General features: G+C 37.0%; 1 pseudogene across 1 annotated transcript; it reads right to left on the reverse strand.

Annotated features, from left to right (window-relative positions):
• Positions 1–1,449: 1,449 nt before the first annotated feature.
• Positions 1,450–15,870, reverse strand: LOC102808096 (thyroxine 5'-deiodinase-like; annotated as a pseudogene). Its single transcript, XR_014926607.1, has 5 exons — positions 15,741–15,870; positions 5,215–5,474; positions 4,325–4,516; positions 3,843–4,079; positions 1,450–1,660 (listed from the first exon to the last, which is right to left on the reverse strand). The product of XR_014926607.1 is annotated as a thyroxine 5'-deiodinase-like (transcript).
• Between the last annotated feature and the right edge of the window lie 5,869 nt (positions 15,871–21,739).

The following is a 21,739-nucleotide window of genomic DNA, read 5'->3' on the forward strand; positions in this document are numbered from 1 at the left end:
CGTATGCTAAATCTCCTAATCTCTAATGGCATTGCTCCTTCATTGACTGTTAAGAATTTCCATTTCCTAGATATATTTTATAAAACAACAATGATTGCATATTCACACGGGTGCTTTGCAGAGTTTAACTTTGATGAAACAAATTTATAAACCCCTCCCATACACGTTGATATGTTTCTACTAGTGACCCACTGGGAAATCAGGTTGAATGCATCCATCGTGTACGCTTTACAGTTCAAAGTCGTACGATATTATTTCAGTTAAGAATACACAATTAAAACATAAAATGCATACCGTATAAAGATAGATATAATACTAGTCTTATCTAAAATCACCACATCCAACAATGTACAACACACACTTATATAAGTTAAGGTTCATGCCAGGTGCGGCCACGTATCTGCAGTCAGTCCGGCGAACCATTTATTTACCACAACACACTAAAAGCAGACTAAAACGTCTGCACTTACATTGCACGTAGTGCACAAATGTGCTGATGAAAAATTAAAAACTAAATGAAAAAATAACAACCTCAAAAAGCCGACATAGGCTATACAAAAATGTCAAACTTACAAATTAATTTGAAAACTATACCGTAGCGAGGCTGGCCTACACTGATATTTAATCTTCTGCCCCACAATAAAATACCCCTGGTCATGTGACCCCATTTACCATACCCCTGCCTCTTTGCCATCACAGACAGACAATAGTTACTATACTACTGTTTTAACATCTGTCATTGTGCAAATGAGGTAACTAAAGCGTGATTAAAAAGGTTAGTATAATAAATTTGTAACAAGCCTTAGCAAATTGAGATTGAACCAGATTATCTCCACAAAGTCAAACATAAATCTGACACACTTGTGTGCTATTTTAAATGCAGTACCGCTTAGCAATTGACCGGCAACACAAAATAAAACAAACAGAAAAATATTAAATTGGGTCGGCTTAATGACTAGTAAGACCTATACTTTATTCGTAAATTAAATAAAGGCGTGTTCGGCATTCTTAATCAGAGTAATAGCATTTTCAATATAAAATAACATACACATGCTATTAAGAAAAGCTCGACCGTCATTTACTATGCTGGATTAAATCAAATCGTTTGATTGCAAAATGCGCTCAAAGAATTTATGTTTTACAGGGACTACGCTTGTTTGCAGTATTGCGCATAAAAGACATGGTTGAAATCCTTGTTTATCTAATAACAAGGAATTTACGCATAGAACATATGTATTTCTTTCTCGGTCATATAGAATTTCATTTGTTTTAACCATATGACGTCATAGGACATTGTTCACACGCGACAGTGTAAGTTGTTTAAAAGATAAACAAGGAAACAATTGTATTTCAGTTTGTTTCTTGCTGTAAATTGTACTTCAAAGTCTGAATGAACGGGTGGATCAATTTTTGCTGTCATTTACCAATTATATTCATCAGAGACTTTCGGTTATACTACAGTAACAGTTTTTTAATTTGAAGACAGCCACTTCTCCACTACGTCAGCCATCCAGAATATCAAATTTGGATCTCTTGTATCTTCAACCATTCTGCTTCCAATCATTGATATTTTTCCGTCTTTTATAATAAAAACATCTTCTAGGTAACAGTCATAGATACTGGCAAATGTATGTTCCATATCATCGCTAACGACGCGGATCTGTCGAGATTAATTGCATATTAAGAGAACATTATACATTATGCGAGTCTAGGTGTTTTTTGATCAGGTATTTTTTCAACTGTAATCAGTAACAAATCCTACAGAGATTACATCTACAGTTATGGTTTGACTTAAAGAAAAAATAACTGAATAACGACATCGTTGACGACTTTTGAAAATGTGAACGCCATACAATTAATCGTCTCACAAGTTCTGTGATGTTGTATCTGGAACCTTTTGAAGTTTATCTAGTTAGGATATCGGTTTGATTTTGTACCCAGAATCTGTTCTACGTGTCAGAGGTCAGCATAAGCAGAAGGAAAATGAGATGAGTTTGGAGATTCGGTCACGATTTCAAAAGGCCGTAGGTTTTAGCTAAACTTCTAATTTCATAGCCAATGGTTCGAAAATAGTCACTAAACTAACTGTTTTGAGAACTGAGTTTATGGATTGCGGTATGACTGATTATTCCGCATTATACCCATCTTCGTAAAACCCGGCTTATTTAATTTGAGACACCTAGTGGTTACCGCAAAAACGCGGTGGTGATATACGTCTACAGTGAAATATTCAGTAGCTTGCAAAATGCAGAAATCAGCGTGTCTACCGTTAACTACAAAGGACCAATCGGCCTGTACAAGTGCGCGGCCAATTCCCCCGTTCTAAGACAAGCGCCGATTGGTTACTGTCTTTCATAACAACTTACATGAATAAGCGAGTCATAGCAGGCCTTTACGTTGTATCTTAAGCGAGTGTAAGGAAAAAAAATACTTTGACGGGCGAAAATGTGCATACTGTAATACGACTGTTTTATCACTGACTAAATCTCTATTAAACTCGCTCTCTAATACATAATAAGAATATTCAGGCATGCCAATTGGCTTCAGAGGTTTTCACGATGACATGTTCACAATTCAAGCTGTTCCGCCGTCGAAGAGTCTACCTACAGAGGCTGCTCACAATGAAGCATCACGTACGCGATTTTAGTATTTACCATAGCGTGTCATTGTTTACAAACAAGCGTCTACCCATGAGCCTTTGTGTTTTAGCGTGTGTTGTTATCGTCGCTTGGGACTCAATTCCTGCGCGTGCGCAGGTGACGACCCTGAGGCTCCCGCTTTAAATAGAACTCCAAGCCATCACAATACATATGCGATATATCAGTTCTATATCATTCAGTTGTAGGATGGACAAACATTCCATAGTCTACAATAGAGGACGAATATGGTGCGTGAATATGACGTTGTTTTAATGTCTATTGATATCGGTATTGATATTCGTACGTGTATCTTGTTGTAGGATGGACAAACATTCCAAAGTCTACAATAGAGGACGAATATGGTAAGTTAATATGACGTTGTTTTAATGTCTATTGATATCGGTATTGTTATTCGTACGTGTATCTTGTTAAATATTTATTATACTTTGTTGAAATCCTTCTATGACTATTGAGTTTAGATTAATGGATGTGTATGTCGAAGCTTTTTAAATATAACTCTCTTATCAGAATAATTTCAACTAAAAAAAGTTCAGAAAGAAGTCCCGTGTGGCGACAGTATGTGAGATATATTTGAAATTAACGCGCAATTTAATATTAGTTTAGCGCTTAGCGACTAATGTTAGTTTGCTATAGTCAATGTGATCCACATCATTGAAATGTATAATAATAATTATAGGCCCCTTAGAGCCTCTATTTCATTGAAATGTGATAATTATGAATATTATGCAAATTAGGTAATTGATATGTCCGAACTTCAACCTGAAACTAATCAGGTCCGTGTATTGTGCTTTACGGCACTTACAATAAGACAATGTCGAATATTTATGCACCTAGATTCATTTGAATACGATGATGACTACTTAAATTATTAATGGAAAACCTGAAAACTGGCTTATTATTATGCAAGTTTGGTAATTAATATGTCTTTGCATTGTCCTAGAGTACCTATGTACCAAGTTTCAATGAAATGTGATGATTAGGATTTGAGACATCTGTAGAAATCCTACAATTGACTAATTATTACGCAAATTGGGTAATTATTATGTGCAGCCAGAAACTAATAATATCTGCGTATCATCACAGACTCCCAGGTCTGTGCATCATCTCAAAGTATATATGTAAATAAATTCATTAGTTGTCATTGAAAACATTTAATTCAATAAGTACAATAATTCAATTTACCTTATCAGCATCATCAATGTCTATTGTAGCGACGTCTTCGGTCTCTGTATTGACAGCATCCACCAAGAGCTTTGCAGCATCTATCTTCTCCTGAATGGTTTTGTGCTGAGGTATCATACTTTCACCCAAGGTTATTCCATCTGATGGATGAGCCTCTAGCTGGTAGACGATCAGAAACTCTGCCTTCTCCTTATAAACATTATAAAGGGATGCGAGCCTACCCTGGTTAACAAAAAACTTTACAAATGTTCAAAAATTAATTAGTATCAAATAAAAGTTGAAATGAAAAACAAAATTTGAATATATATTTCAATGAGAACATAAATGTGTAGAATATACAATCAATAACAAAATCTTGAATTTATTTACTCCAGGGGGTCGATGTAGTACTTTCCAAACAATCAGGAAAGATTGTTGATTGACATTGGGCACCTAAAGAAATACACAAATACTTAAAACGACGATATTGACAGACTACTTACCGACATGAAGGGTCAGCTCCACGATGAGGAAAATATTACCAGCGGTTTTGTTTTGTGTATGTGACATCTTGAAACGAGACTATACTTTTGCTCATCATCCAGCGAATGCACTTGAACATCTGGGGCCTCATCGCCAACGTCCAGTGTAACATCAGAGTATGTCCATCCATTGACAGCAATTTGGTCCATGATCTGATGGCGAATATTTACATAATATTACTTAATAACGTCAGTATGCTGAATTAGCACATGTTTAATACTGATTAACGGTCGTGTGATGTAGAATGTTCGGAAAGTGTCAGCCATATTTCAGTGGTTGTTTGTGATGTGTTGCAACCTGAATGTTTATAACAATTGACGATGCGATTTGCTTGAGAAGTGGAGATGTGCGACCAGGCAGTTGGAAGGCATGTCACGTGTTGGAACATAAAATACATGATACATATGAAGATATATGATTATTGAACGTGTGGTGTGATTTTCATATGTTACGAGCTTTTCAAATATTACACGAATTTAAAACATATGATATTGTAAGTCACGATATGATCTAATGTTTATCAAAATATCTCATTTTCGCAGCTTTCAAACCCAAACGACTTATACAGTACAGAAATTGAAATTGCAAGACATCCTAGACATCCTGGTTTTATTGCACGAATGAGTTGTGAACATTTATAATCGTAAGTTTGCTATCATGCTATTACGTAATATGTTTATTTCTGAATATATTTGTCAATATATTGACGGTTTTCTGAATGGATTATGGCATAATTAGGAAAGATATGTAAAAAGAAATCTGAACAATGTTAGAGTAGAGAGTTAACAACTGGACGATGGGCGGACATAGAACACAATCAGGGACAGAATGTACAATATTCATTACATACCTCTTGATCGGCGTGGTATTTACGCATTATTGTTCGCATTATTGGATCCGCTGATTTATTAAACTCGACGTTATAGTAGAGAAATGCCTTTTCCCACGCTCCCAGAACTTGTGTTACAATACTTTCATCTTGTTTTATGAATTTGTCACTGATATCTAGGGTATCGTCGGCCAGATATTCTTTCATCTTGACCACTATTTTTAAAACAAGGTCGCGGTCATCTAATACAACTTGTTGATGCAGTGACCCCATGGCATTACCTATGAGATTAGTATTGTTATGGTGAGTGTTAGTGACACAAGTATTTATGAAGATTGATCATTTACAGTGATAAATATTTTCGTTGTATGGGAGAATACAAATTTGATTGTGATCAACTTAATCACTTTTTTTTTCTTTAGTTTGTCCTTTTGTTGGGGTCAAATCCATTCACTATTGTAGAATCATATAATTATGTAAAAACGTCCTGTATTTCCACTCGAACACTGTATTGTATTGTTATTGTGATTCACGGGCACATTCAAAGACAGAGGCCAGTCGCACTGATTCTCGCTGCAAAGGACATTATAATTCATATTGTGGTTCACGTTACTTCTGGTGTATTTTGTGTCCAATGTCCAATGTTGTACAAGATAATTTGCAGCTAGTTTCGGGTTTGGCTTGAAATTGGCACATAACAATGAGAGTATAAATTAAAAACCTTTTAATAGCTTTACTGGTAGTGTGGAAGTCAGCTAAACAGGCTGATCCCTCGCCATCATTGCCAGCATTTGTGTTATCATAATTTCACCTGAGGTATTAATATGATTATTAATTTCCTCATTACAGGAAGAACCCATAATAATAACACACATAATAATCAAAAAAGGAAACAAAATACACAGACAATGGCTTAATACAAACAGTATGAATGCGATTAAAATCAGTCCTGAACAAAAAATGTCACAGGTAACTACACTCCATATTAGAGCAATACCTACTGAACAAACAACATTTGACATCACGTGAAGATTTACTAAATTCACGAATCAAACCATTTGCTGGAACAACAAGAGACTGCGTAACTGTTTTCCAACAGCATCACTATCAATACCTTCTTGAATAAAAGAATAACCTACGTGACAGTACTCGTTCAGGAACCCGGGATTCTTACAACATTCTGGTGTCCAACACTGGATATCCAAAATACGCCAGGTTGAACGCAGCATACTGAGAAGTCGTGTGACTCATTGCAAGGTCGATGGAAACCATTTTCCAACCTTGTTCAAGCACCGCTGCCATCATACCGCGTAAATATAATGCCTCCATTCGACGTATGTCGAGTGGATTTCATGGGTAGTCTCGACCAAAACTCCTGAAATAACGCTTACGTCTCCCTACCCAGTCGAATGTTGTTTGCGTTCACCTACATGTCTGCCGCCGTAGAAATACGAAATCTACGCGATACTGCAGAAGTTCTCAGTTTTCATCGCGTCGAGTGAACATTCATCCGTGGTTCGCAGGATTCTGGAAAGGGCTATTCGGAATTAATCAAGAAGTCCATTAAAAAGGTGCTAGTCACCTTTGTGAACTTTCAACCTTAATTAATCGAAGATAACGTCTGTTAGGACACCGCCTCATCTACTCAACGCCAAGTCATTGACACAGTTACCGTTCATAAATATTACGGATGATGAACACTATGACCCTTATTATGATGTCATTCAGCGACGACACAACGCAACCCCCTGCCACAGACAGGGGCGGATCTAGGATTCTGGAATAGGGGGGCCGATAAGTTGGCCGAAGGCCTAGTTTGCGAGCGCCGATGGCGCGAAGCCCTTACGGGGGTAAAATAGGAGGGCGGTCCCCTCGGCCCCCTCTAATTCCGCCCCTGACAGATGATATGCTAACAGGCAAAATGAAATCAACATCTCTACCTGTGGAAGCACCGAAGATACAATTACCACAATACAGATCACATTTAGACGCCACAGCTGCCGCCAACATCAGTCGAAAAAATGAACTGATAGCAATAGTCAGGAGAATGTCGGCGATTCATAATATATATTTGTATTCGTTTAATACTACTATTTTCATTTGGATGTCATTTCGCTAGAGTAGTTAATTCGGTTTATGTATTCGTATGAAGGATTCATCTGAAAAACTCTTGAACAATGAGAGTCATTTGTCAATAAACGCCTAGATATTTTTCACCAATGATGCCTGTCGTGCACGTGAAATTCAACTGTCACTGAACAAGACACGGTGTAATCCTACGTAGACATGAACGACTCAAGACTCACAGCGTGTAACGTTCATGACATTGCGTTCTCTGTTGTATATAAATGATTACACAAATCAAACTACACACCTCAAAACAGTATATATCCCAACAACTATGTTAAACAGACCATCGGGTTTGCAGACGTCGTTCAAATACTAACTGTTGATAGACGCCACATATATACGCATATTTTGACACGTTTACTGTCCAATGACACTAAATTGAGTTCACTACATTTCCGCATCATTAATACTGTTTGAGTTTTAAATATGATATAATTAGAAACTAACACACCAGACAAAAACAAGAGAAGTTCGAATTCGCACATTTTGTAAAACATCCTATTTATGCTTATATATGAAGATGAAAAACACCCATGAAATACATAAATGGACAGCAATAACGTACCTTATGATTTGACTCGGCTGTCCTCAATTGCAACACTTGCCAGTATCCTAACTCGGGTCGTATGACCATATAATAATTATAACAATTACTGGGAGGGGAGTTGGCTCGTGAAAACAAAATCTTAAGATAGTGGCGTGCATAAAGGTTGAATGACACTGATTGATCGTATAAAACAACAACTGACAATATATGAGCAACAAAATCTGATTTCTTATCAGTGTTTTGAAGACACCTGAATTCATGCTGACAACTCCCTGCGCATGTAATATGTATAATTACTTTATACCCTGGTCTCGTACCATGCACCGCGTCAACATCTGGTTGACCATACCATTATCTGCATTAGTGACGTCAACATTTTACGTAGTTCGTATTGAAGGAGATACAAGTACAAACAGATATCATTGGTTCTTGTACGTGACGGCATGTACAAGCGTTAATGGTGATGCGTTGTTTGTTATATCTAAGTTTGGTGTATCGCGCAATGGAACATTGAGGTGAACAACCCAACCTAAATACTCCAGACGCGCAGCGTGCTAGCAATGTACACATCATTTCGCCCTCAGCTGTATCTGTCTCATGGGTAAAATGCTTGCATCAAATCTTCAAAACGCATTATACGATTTATTGTTTAACCCAAAAATCACGATGTATTAATTTAATGGAATATTTAGCGATGTGAATGATTTACCATTGACACAAATCAAAATACACACCTCAAAACAGTTAATATCTCAACAACTATGTCAAACAGACCATCAGCTTTTGGGACATCGTCCAAATAGTAACTGTTGATAGACGCCACACATAGACCCAAATTTCGACACGTTTACTGTCTGATAAAACACTATTTTGCACCACAATACGCCAGATTGAGTTCACTAAATTTTCGCATCATTAATACTGTTTGAGTTTTAAATATGCTATAATTGATTGGAAACGAACACACCAGACAAAAACAAGCAAAGTTCGAATTCACATTTTTTGTAAAACATTTTATTTATGCTTATATATGAAGATGAAAAAACACCCATGAAATACATGAGTTTGTACTCTGGTCTCGTACCATTCACCGCGTCAATATCTGGTTGACTATCATGATTTATATTTCAGTCAGTTTGACAGTGGTTGTCATGACATATACTGATAAAGGTTAATGACAAGACCAGATGGCGAGCTGGTCGAAATCAACCAAAAACATCTTATGACTCTGCAGTTTTTAAGATACAAGACAGTAGCTGTAATTCTAAACCAATGTTGTTTGCGAGTTTAAAAAAGGTAGTATCTTGGTGGAATGTTAGTGCGAGATTATTACCCCACCAATATTAGTTAGTGTTGACAATGTATAGAAATGTTTTCTCTAGACAGCTTGACGAGTAATTAATTGATTATGATGTGTAAAACTTTCATGTGATTGGTTGTTTGTTGGAAGGAAAGGCCTTGGAGTCTCTTATACTGATTGTAATTGGTTAAGGGGTGACAAGAAATAAAGATGGATTTAATGCTGTCTCGGGTGAAAACCAGGGACTTGGCAGAGAATCGTTTTGGGAACATGAACGAAGCTTGTGTATATCTTTTGTTAGCCTAGCGTGGAAACGACCGAATCCCGGTTACCTAAGTGAAAGGTTTTTAACCATCAAAAATACCTATCACATGACCATGAAATTGTACAATTGGACTGCCACTGAAATGGGACATGGAAATAAACAACACAAACTACTCATTGCGGCGTACAAGCAAGGTTCACGACATTTTGTTCAGTGCTATATATTCCTATGGAATAAATGCCTGGTTTATATCTTCGAAACGCAATATAAGGTTTATAGTTTAATCATAAGATGAATGATGTTCATCAAAAGGTGAATGATGTTTCATTGACACAAATCAAATTACACACCTCAACACAGTTGAAAGATGCCACACATAGACACATATTTCGTCACATCTACCGTCTAATGACATTTTGTTCACCACTATACTCCAAATTGGCTCCATTCAATGTTTACAATGTTAAAGTTGTATTGGCAAAAGTTTGTTGAAATCCCTTTCATTATTGAGTTACTTGATCAAAAATTAAGTCTGCTGTTACGCCGTTTGTGAGTTATACTGATCAAAATGACATCACAGGATGCTTGAGACTTAATCACAACTGAATCTAAGAAACGGGTCGATGATGTTCGGCTATTGGCAAGGCCGTAGCTGTTGCATGTCCTATAAATTTTAATACTATCTGAATCTTAAATATGATACAATTGACGAGAAAATTACAAAAAAAAGACAAAAAAGGCAAAAGAGGAAAATTCAAAATTAAACTCTCCACAAAACATAATATGGATAGTAATATGAGAAGATGAATAAAATGAAAAACATAAATGAATAGAAATAACGTACCTGATGCTTTGACTTGACTGTCCTCACTTTAACTGCCAATTAGTGTTCTAACTCAGGTCTCGTCTGACCAAAAATATTATTAAGGAAGGGGAGATGATCGTGAAAACAAAATCTCAAGTCAGTGGAATCCCATAATCAGACTGAACGAATTATACAGCAACTGACCAAATGACTAGCAACATCTGATTTTTATACGTTATTATTTGATGACACTTGACTTAAAACAAACAGTGCCTTACGCAATGAGCTTCGTACCACGAACTCTACCATTAGGATAATCTCAGATATCTGATTGACCATAAAATTATCTACATTATTGACCTCAATGTTTTACGTAGTAATTTTCGCGACTAGCGAGAAATTTTCACTTTATTGCGGCTCAGGTACACTTGATAATAATCTCGCAATTAACTTTGAGATTTTCGGCACATTGGTGGTGGAATTAAAACCTGTGAGATTAAAATACAATTTAATAGAGATATTAACAACAACATCTGATTTCTTATCAGTATTATTTGTAAAAAAAACACTTGACATAATGAACAACGCCCTTCATTAGTGTGTATAAGGAGTTCGTACTCTGATTTCGTGCCACCATAAAGTCATGTTAGTAGTCTATAAACACTATTAAAGTAGATGTAGAAATGCAGTGGCGGCGGCACATTGGGGGGCAGAGGGGGCGGTCGTCCCCTCGAAAAAATGTTGAGGGGGCTGCGCCCCTCCAGAATCAAGCTGGAACCAATTGTGTCAGCAAAATTTGCCCCTCAAAATGCAGAAAATAGCGTTTCAGAGGGTCTAGATTTCAAATTTTGAGGGGGGCATGCCCCCGGATCCCCTTGTAAGGTTGGTGAGCAGATCTCGCCCCCATGCCAAATTTCGTGCAGCCGCCTCTGAAATGTGAATGCTATGATCACCGTCAACTCACTTGTATATAATGATAGTTTAGTTGGGCTGTGTTTACTGTTGGCACAGTAGAACTGATAAATGGTATCTGATTTTAGAAAGGGTTGGAACCTTACTTTCTCATTCAGAATTTCTTTCTCTTCCTAATTTTTTTAGTTTCTTCCACTGTTTTTTTTCTGTGTTATCTTATATGAAAGAAGTGCTAAACAACATGCTTCCATTTTTATTATATTGACATGAAATAACATGAACTGGTGCACCTGACGTTCAAAATTGTCATCACATGCATGGTTATATGCGATGATAAAAAATACCCCTGAAATACATGAATGGATAGAAATAATGTACCTCATGAGTTGATTTGGCTGTCTTAGAATGAGTTTCGAACCACGCCCATGTCAATGTCCGATTAACCATAGATTATCTACATTAGTGACGTCAATGTCCCACGTAGTACGATAGAGAAGACACAGACGTCATTGGCTCTTGTACGTGACGACATGTACGTGCGTTAAGGGTGGCATTCTGTTTGTTGTACCTGATTTGGGTGCATTATATAGTAGAGCGTGTACAATTAGACTGCCACTGAAATGGGACATGGAGGTATAAAAGTGAACACAACTCGAATACTGCAGGCTCGTAAAATTCACCTGTATATTCATATATGCCTGGGTTAAGCTATAGATGCAGGTTCGTTGGCACTCAGAGTGACATTGTTTTTTTTTTGCTTTTTCTTTCTCGGACAGTCTTAGCTAGATAGTATTAAAATTTGCGGAGCTTTGTCAATGTTAGAACATACTCAGAAATCCATTTTAAAATATAGGGAACCGAGGCACGCATATGTGATTAAAAGTCCCGAAAGTTTGTTTACGTTGCTCTTTGATTGACAAGTCACTGCTGATCTTATATGCAAATGAGATGCTGGCCTCAGTTACGATGCGGCGATGTGTGACTTCCTGTCCTCGACGCTGTTTAACCACAGTCCTTCTAGCTCTAGATTGATTGTGGTTTAACCAAAGACTATAGTCTTCTCTATAGTCTTTGATTTGAACTTCCCTGGTAAACTGAAAAACACAAGTGGAGATAATGGCTAAGAAGTTTGCTACGAAATTTAAACATATTATCGTTTTGTAAAGAGTTAAATATAGTGCATAATATAGAGATTCCGTCATTACTTTTTTTCGCCATGTTTCTTTTTGACTGTTTATGTACAGCCTTGCTAAATCTTGCTAAACATTCAGAAGGGGGAATGTTTGTACCTGTTTTCTATATTTTAAAATCGTCTTTTGAATATATTCTTCTATTCACAATGCTGCGAAATTTTAACAGTCTATAGCCAAGACTGTTTGGATAATAAAAAATAAAACAAAAAATCACTCTCAAGTGCCCACGAACTTGCATCTATACCTTAAATCTTCAAAACGAAATAACCAGAAGATCTTGACGTTTGAAATTCATGTATCTTTGGCATATATATGAATGGCGTAGCACTGACACAAATCATATTACACACCTAAAACAATTTATATCCTAACAACTATGCCAAACCAAATACGCTGAAGATTTCATGGCGTTTCCTGCAACATCTCTTGGTGTGTCATGTTCGGATGCGCGCAACAAATCCATAACCGGATCAATAACATAAATAATCTGCACGCCCGAATCTCATGGTAATTCATACAATTGTGGGAACAAAAATACAGCAACTTCACAGCGGAAAAAAAATAACGCAAAACTAAGCGACGAAAAAAATCGCCATCGCCCACCCACTATAATGCTCCATCCCTTAGAGCGATTCTCACGTAAATTTTCCTGTCAACTGAAAATTCTAAGTCCTCCTGTGACGCATTTTCCAAACTACGATGCATAAATTCGTTCGGAATATTCAAATTTAATCTGGCGCGTCAAACGATCGAATCCTAAGAGACCGAGAAAAAAAAAGAACCGGAGTTTCTTGTCCCTGTATTTCTAGTGTATTTGATTAGTCAGATTGTCGGGGTTTGTGACGTCGTCCACTCACTAATAGGTTGATGAACGCTATACATATATAGATCTCACCAATACGCCAAGTTGAGTTCTCTCAAGGTATGCTCTGCACCATAATACTGTTCGAATCTTAATATGTTAAAATTGAACGACGGACAAACAAAAAATATACAAGAGGAAATCAAAACATGAAAAGATTCATGTCACCCACGATATTCAAGAAACATAGTGACTTGTTGGAAGGAAGGTAAAATATACCTTATAATTTTGACTTGACAGTCTGAATACTCATCAGTCGCGGTGTCATTTGACCACATATTTATATGTCCCCTTATCGGCTCGTACCGAGTCGGTTCTTGCCAAATAGGTTCGTTTATAGGTCAACCTGTTGTGCACGCGTGTTGGTATTTCAAAATCGTGCTCCTATCTATATAACACTCATTCCACACCTTAGTTTAGTTTAGTAGAGATCGATAACACTGAACATAATCTGCGGTTTAAAAAAACAAACAACTCAGCTGTTACAACAACCCAACTTTTTAAATCTTATTTTGAGACATGATGGCCAGGATTACCAACAATCAAAACTTTATCGAGCTTCGAGCTGTTGTAGAACAATTTTAATTTCGGCAGGGGTTATCAAGGAGTTATGTCAAGGCTGCAGTATCCCGGTCACTTTAAAATGAATGAACACATCTTCTGGTCTTTACTACATGTTATAATACTTTCTGAAGATATTCATAACGTTTTTATGACTTTTATGGAAGCATTAGAGAGTGGCTGCGGCATGTCTTATGGTCCGATCGAGTACGAAACTCGCTCGCAATTTGCGCCAGTGGGGTACGCGCCTGTGGTGCTTACGATTATGCAAATACGAATACGTCACTGACAGTTCTTGATGGTAAACTATCTCTGAAAGCGATATTTAAGCTGAACTTTTCTTTCTAGAGGCTTTTAAAAAAGATTAATAAGGTTGCTAACAAAATATCGGAGTTTAGGTTCTCGTACCTCGTACGAATATATTATTAATTCGTTTGTGTTAGTCACAATCACAGTCGGCATTTACTGGTGTAATAATATTTATTAAGGTTTTTAACAAATTACAAGTCTACATTATTGACTTTATTATTGTCATCTTAAAACAAACATTTGCTTTCAAAGTTTGCCCCAAGGTACTCCCAGTGACGCATTCAAAATTTACATATTTTCGAGTCTTTCTTTCATTGTCTGTTTAATTACGAAGTATTCTATTACAGATATGCTTTTAGTATTGAGTACACATTGTGCATATGAATGAATAAATTTGCATAAATTATTAGCATGTCATGTGACCTTATTACTATGTGTGTACATGGATGAATATATTTGGATAAACTATCATAATATATAGAAAATGATAAGGTAATCTTTCGTCCTTTGTAATTATTCAATATAACCAGAAGTTTCAGACAATGTATTATTCCTCAGCGATAGATATGAAATAAAGTGTACTATACTATTTCCATGTTGTGATTATTTTTCATATTACACAATTTTTCTCCGTGCTGTCATGGGGGAAAATCTCGTATGGTTTCTATGTCACGTCTGCTTGAGGTACCGGACTGGGAAAGTCACTTAAGGTTTACAGTCATAGACGCACGCAACGAAATACGTTAGCCACATCGAGAATGCCTCAAGGCAAACTACCTCGTCGGAGACTCTGCCCAGGACTCACCAAGACTCTCTCGCCTCGTGGAGCTCTCTCTAGGACCAAGGACTTAGACCGTTTATTACACATGACACATCCCTTCACCCCAAACTGAGGTTATGCCGCCTGGCCTAACACGTTCATAAATCAAAGTTACCTTCATCTACTCATCGTCATACGGGTTAAATACAATAATAATAAAAGGTATAAATCAAAAGAGTAAAACACACTGATTAAATACAATAGTTAGAATGTCACAAAAATCAAGGGTTATAAATCTAAATATCCTACTCTTCCAGGGAGGGGCTCAAACCGTCCCGTTTTCCTCAAAACAGTCCGCCGACATAAGCCCTTTGCTGCACTGTCTCCCGTTACTAAGGTTACAAATTCTATATCAAAAAGGTCAAAAAAACTAAGGTGTGGTGGTGTAACCATGCGATCAGCCAATCGCTGCAGTCGACAGCATGATCACGTGATTACCAGGGATGCATCTCTCGGTTAAAGCATTGCAAACTTCTTAAAAACTCAAAACTGCGTGTTGCAAATACTTCGTCTACTAAGAAACGTTTGAATTTACCATCACAAAGGACCTCACAAAGCCATCAAAATATCCGTTCAAAACAAAGATCTTGGCACCCACATAACATACAATTCAATATCACAAAAAACGTTCGAAAATCGACAATAGAAAGCGAGAAATACATTACATTACTAAGCAAAAGAGCCAGATTCTGAAAAAAAAGATAAACGTCTTTCAGTTGCAGCAGTTCTCTACACAATACACAAATAGATAAAGTTCTAATTTAAAGTCTAAGCGTCTCTTCTATTTCATCGCGTTAGTCCGGGTCGTTCTTTCTCATCTTGTCTCAATGTCGCTCAATTCACCTTGATTATCCAATCCTATTCGATACTCGTCCTTCCTAAGGGGTTCTAATATCTTCATCTCTTCAGTGTTGTTCATCGGTGTGATTCGGATAAAGTCGTTAGACGTCAAGCGCAGTTTCGTCTGTGCCATCGAGCTGCTAGGTCTGTTCACAAGAAAGACACACACGTCCAAGTGCGTGAGACGCAATGCCCAGGGTTCTCACACCACGTGTCATGAAAGGAAATTCTCGTTTTGCCCAGATTCTCCACCACTTGTCATGGGGGAAAATCTCGTCTGGTCTCTATGTCACGTCTGCTTGAGGTACCGGACCGGGAAAGTCACTTAAGCTTTACAGTCAAATTGACGCACGCAACGAAATACGTTTCAATAGCTAGTCTTTAGCCACATCGAGAATGCCTCAAGGCGAACTACCTCTTCGGAGACTCTGCCCAGGACTCACCAAGACTCTCTCGCCTCGTGGATCTCTCTCTGGGACCAAGGACTTAGACCGTTTATTATGTATCAAAACTTAACCAATTACAAAGAAGTTTAAAAACTCTAAGGTTTGGCCTTCACACATTCAATTTGCACATAGCCAATCACACTAAGTACTGGACACGTCATATCTTTTGATTAATCGTCCGCCATATTAATAACCGCAAATAGCAAACGTCAGAAATAGTAGCCCGGATGGCAACAGTTATATCGTAATTAGTTCCAAATCACTGAGTCAAGTTCCGTTCAGGACCTCGCATGCACCTAAATGATGACAGATATAACACAGCCATTCACTAGTAACCAGCTAAATTAGTCGGACAACAGATACACAAAAACTAATTCATGACAGTGCCATAGAATGAAAAGATCATATATTATTTTTGATAGGAATCCTAATAGTTTTCCATATTATACAATGAGAAGTGCTCTTCCAAAATGAATTGCATATATGTGCAGTAACATGCTCAGTAGTACAACGTCTAAATTCGACTCGAAATATTTGTGAGGTATTAAACAAATTATTTCATTTTGTGTGTACGACATGTGATTCATTATAATAAATAAATACATAATTGCATCCCTTGTGTTAGTACAACACATTATTCGTTTCTTATAATAAAGACGCCCTGTGACACTGTGTACTGTTTTCTAGGGCATGAAGTCACAGACAAAACCAGGGCAAAGATGATCCGTATAGCAGCCAGGTTGGAAGGGAAGACAAGAAGTTAATATTTATTCCCGTATAAAGTTAACTACTGACAACATTTCTATGCTCTGCATTATTCAATAAAGCATTGAAACGTGTATTCCATTTGCCAAGAATAACCCTATTTTTCTGTTTCAGTCATTGCAATATACGAATACCTTGTGGGGAAAAATAAGCGATGGCTTTCAGTGTATACCACGCTACAAATGCCTTGGGTGACTACGTGTAATTAAAGAAGTTGGTCATAATTAAAGAAGGTTATCATTATCACACACTTGTACAGTATCAAACACAACACATACATATGCAAATTATTTTCCACCATACTCGTGGCAGCAGTGGGATTTGACAACAGATGTATGAGAAATAGACGATTGAAAGATTAAGACCAAAGAGGATTCCAAAAAGGTACTGGAAAAACCATTATGTGCAATTAGGTTCGCTCCACCAATAGGAAAGAAGGAAAATTCAGATTGTCCAGGCTGACAATTATGCTCCAGAGCTGAGAGGTAGACAGAGAAAACAAATGAAAGCCTGCTAGAATCAGGAGAAACTGTTCAGGAGCTGACTGTAAATAACTACCCAGGGGGACACAGTTATATATGGTAAGGTATGATAACCGCTATTAGGTAATGTCGTATACAGTGTGATGAATGTACAAAACGCTACATGTACAACCCCCCCCCCCCCTGACGGCACAGGGTGGCCTTACAACAGTATATAGCGAGTGTCCCATGGAATTTAAACAGTCAGCACTGGACATACTCGGACCATTTCCCACGACTATAAACGGTAATAAAGTCGTATTAGTGGTTATATACCAGTTCAGTAAGTGAATGGAAGCATACGCAACACCATATCAAGAAGTAACTACTGGGCTAGAGCTTTAATATTGGTATTTTTTTCCAGGTTCGGAGTTCCAAAAGAATTACACTCTGATCAGGAGAAAAAGTTTTGACTCCGATGTTTCAATGAAATATGTACTACTTGAGAATAAAGAAGGCACGTAATAATAAAAATCGAGACTTTAAATAAACGATAGTAGATATGTTGGTAAAGAATATACGAACAGATCAGACCGACTGGGATTTAGTCATGATGGCTATAAGAAGTACAGACCATGAATTCACAATATAAACACCAAATATGATGGTATTGGGCAGGAAATATGACTTCAAATAGACCATGGTAGAAAACTCTGTATGCTGAAGGGGAAGACATAAAAACGCATTATTCGCAAGTTTGGTGCAATTATTATTATTTATTTCAGAAAGAGTCCATATAAAGTAAATTACAAAACAAAAAGAGAAAATGAAATAGAGTTACTGTTTATAATAAAATACAGTCATTAGGTTTATGCTACAAAATCAAAAAATCTAATTATTCCAGTACCACACTAGCTGTGAGTTCCAACGTATGTCACTACTATATATTACAGAGACAATGCCATTAGTAGATGTATAAACGCGTTCAGTAAATAAAGATACTAGCTTTCTATTAAGACAAGGGAATGTTTGTACTCTATTAACAACACACATTGTACTGACACTACAATCATGTGGATATCCAAACAATTTCCTGAAAGCATTGTTATAGGAAACCCTCATGGTATTAAACGTAGACTTTCGAAAACAACACCATAATTGACAGCAATAAAAACTGGAACAGTAAGTTTTGAAAAGACATTGCTTAACCTCAGTGCTACAGTTCACAAATTTTCCCAACAAGAGATTAGCACGAACACAAAACAAACGTCTCTGGTCAGTGATTATTTTTGACCAGCTGACACGCGTATTTCTATTAATACCATAGTTATTATTAGTTGTGGTTGTAACCATGTTCATAGCTCGACAGGTAATCGACATGGGCATATGATCGGACGCAACGTAGTCGTAACATATATTAATGTCTGTAATTGACCGATGTGCGCTTACACTAGAAATACAATGATCTAACCAAGAAGTAGTTTTATGTGCTTCACTCAGGTACGCAAAATAATCATCATAGAGCTGAGAAATTCAAGATTAGAAATCAGTAACTCTTCCTCGTTACAAAGCTCGCGTAGCTCACTACAATAACGTGAGTACGACCGCGGATCTGTATTCCAGTCCCCTATCACAAAGATGTTTGGAGTATCGACCTCCTGGATAATGGCATTTATTTTACCAAGGTAGTCAACATATTCGTCTTGGTTCTCAACACTGTAGGTCGGGAGGTACACACTCAAGATAAACAGTTTGCTAATTCTCTCCAAAAGTAATTTCTGCGCCAAGAAGTCTGGGATCGTTCAGTGGCTTAATCTTTAGCGAACTTCCTATTGTTTTACTCCAAAGAATAGCTGTCCCTCCTAAGGGACGCCCCAAGAGGATGCCAGTACTTGTGTCGACAGCAGAAACGCCATATGCATAGAAGTCATTGTGAATAGTAGATAAAAATTCAAGATCATCCTTGACGAGCCAGTGTTCTTGTAGAAGACAAATGTCGTGCTTATCGCAGAGTTCGGTGACAATCGGTCTACTATTTTTAACCGATCTACAGTTATAAGTTACAATTTTAAAATCTGACATAAGAAAGTTATTCACGACGCGGATAATACTTGCGTACTAAAACTCCTTCGGGACAAGCACTTGCGTTCATGATTGGCTGAAAGTTGGATGCAGTTGTTGTTATGCAAAACGAGGCATAAGTGTCAATAGGATAGCTAAGGTACTAAAGTTGTTTGATCGCGCAAAGAAGAAAGGACGATATCCAAAATTGCACATGAGATGGCTCAGCCCTAGTTTAATAACATGGAGTATATCCTAGGTTGCATTGGTATATTGAATACAGCGGAGTGAAATCTGGTTGGATTCTGAACTGGTAGGCGAAATGGCGACCTCATTGAAAATGCATAGTATATATCTAACATACAGACCGCCGAGTATCCAATATGTAAAGGTCGCCACACTGCTTTATATTGTTCTAATACTAATAACAAATTGTCTGGATTCACTTGGTTTAGAAAATCCTAAATATTTTACAATGCTTGACAAAACAAAGTAGATTTATATCCAGATAGCCGCGAGTAGACAACTTTTAAATAATTTGGCGTAATTGCCAATATAATCGACCTGGATGTGTTCGGAAGCAGATACCTTTTTATGATTTTGTTTATTTAAGGGCTACAATTGGAAATTTACCTGGATGATACACCGTTTTTTGAGCAGTTTCAGAAACTCGCAGCAAACGGTTTATTTCCAGGACGCCGAGTGTAACGTTTAACCTTGAGACGTTTGATACTTAGTGCAGCCTGTTGAGGAATCTATTTATCATATCATCAGCTAACAGCTGTGTAAAATTAAATAATGCTACGCAAGTTATTGGTCGAATAATACATCACTAAACGAGGTTCTATTTCTATGAATAATCGAAGAAGATGGTGACGAACATAAATCGACATTCAAGATATTGAGCTCAAAACATATAATAAAAACAACTGCGCAATAAATTGAATGAAACAGAAACTACGACTTAAATCTGTCATTGGCAAGGTATCCTGCATACATGTAATTCATATCACATTGAAATCTAACAAATAAAATGCATGCTCGGTGGATGCACGATCACCATGTTGTGCCTAAAGCTAAAGGGTGTGTCCGCTCTGTAAAAAAAACGTGTATTTTGCTCTTTATTTATGTCGCTCTAATGTTTAATAAAATAACGTCTTAGAAACATTTATTATAGCAATGAAATGAATATAAAACGGTTAATTTTCTTTTTGAGGTTGGGACATCATCGCGATGGTATGCGTTGTTCACAAAAGTGTTGTACGTAAAGAACATCGTTATATTTTTAGTACAAGTTGGGCGAGTCAAACTCGAGTAAAATCATAAAAAGTTCGACAGATGTGACTTTCCTTTAGAGTGGAAATATATAGCTATTGACAAACAGGAATTGTACAAATCATTGCAAAATAATTGTTAGCATGAGTTTTTCGTTGTGAACACATTTTCTCTCTCATATGTTCTGTTTCTCTCTAAATAAATAAATAAATTCCATCACTACATTCAACATCATTAACATAATCCGAGCGACACTAAACGATACTAGTCTCTCACATCATCGTCCCGGCAACGTCTTGATTATCAGTACGGTGTGCTTCATCAGCGTCATCAAACCGCTCATGTTGATCGGCAGCTTGTTGACCAATAGGCTGAATGCTGTCGTTATGGATATACTGCTTGGTGATATTTCCATAGTGTTGGTTACATTGGAAGTTTACCTTGATGATATCATGGTTTTTGAGCACGTTTGAAAACACATTCTGTTCAACCCTGTTTGTAGCTTCACTAAAATACCAAATTTACGTCTATAATACGACCTCTTTGCAGATGAATATTTAATTTGTGAAATTAGAACAACTTGCTAGCCCAACAATGTAAATTAAATTCATAGTAAGAGGCGGTAAGCATGCTCATCGCGAAACAACGATGCTATACATTCGAACATGATATTACATACATCAGAAACTCACAGCAAACGGTTTATTTCCAGGACACCGAGTGTAGTGTTCAACCCTGAGACGTTTGATACCTGTTGAGGAATATATTCATCATATTATCAGCTGACAACTGTATACAATTATATAATATAACGCAAGTTATTGGTCGAATAATACATCACTAAAAGGGGTTCTATTTCTATGAATTATCGAAGAAGATGGTGACGAACATAAATCGACATTTAAGATATTGAGTTCAAAACAAAATAATAAAAACAATTGCGCAATAAGTTCAATGAAACAGAAACTATGACTTAAATCTGTCATTGACAAGG

Source organism: Saccoglossus kowalevskii, chromosome 16 (genome assembly GCF_978046115.1).
Source record: "Saccoglossus kowalevskii chromosome 16, keSacKowa6.1, whole genome shotgun sequence".
In the NCBI taxonomy this organism is placed as follows: Eukaryota; Metazoa; Hemichordata; class Enteropneusta; family Harrimaniidae; genus Saccoglossus; species Saccoglossus kowalevskii.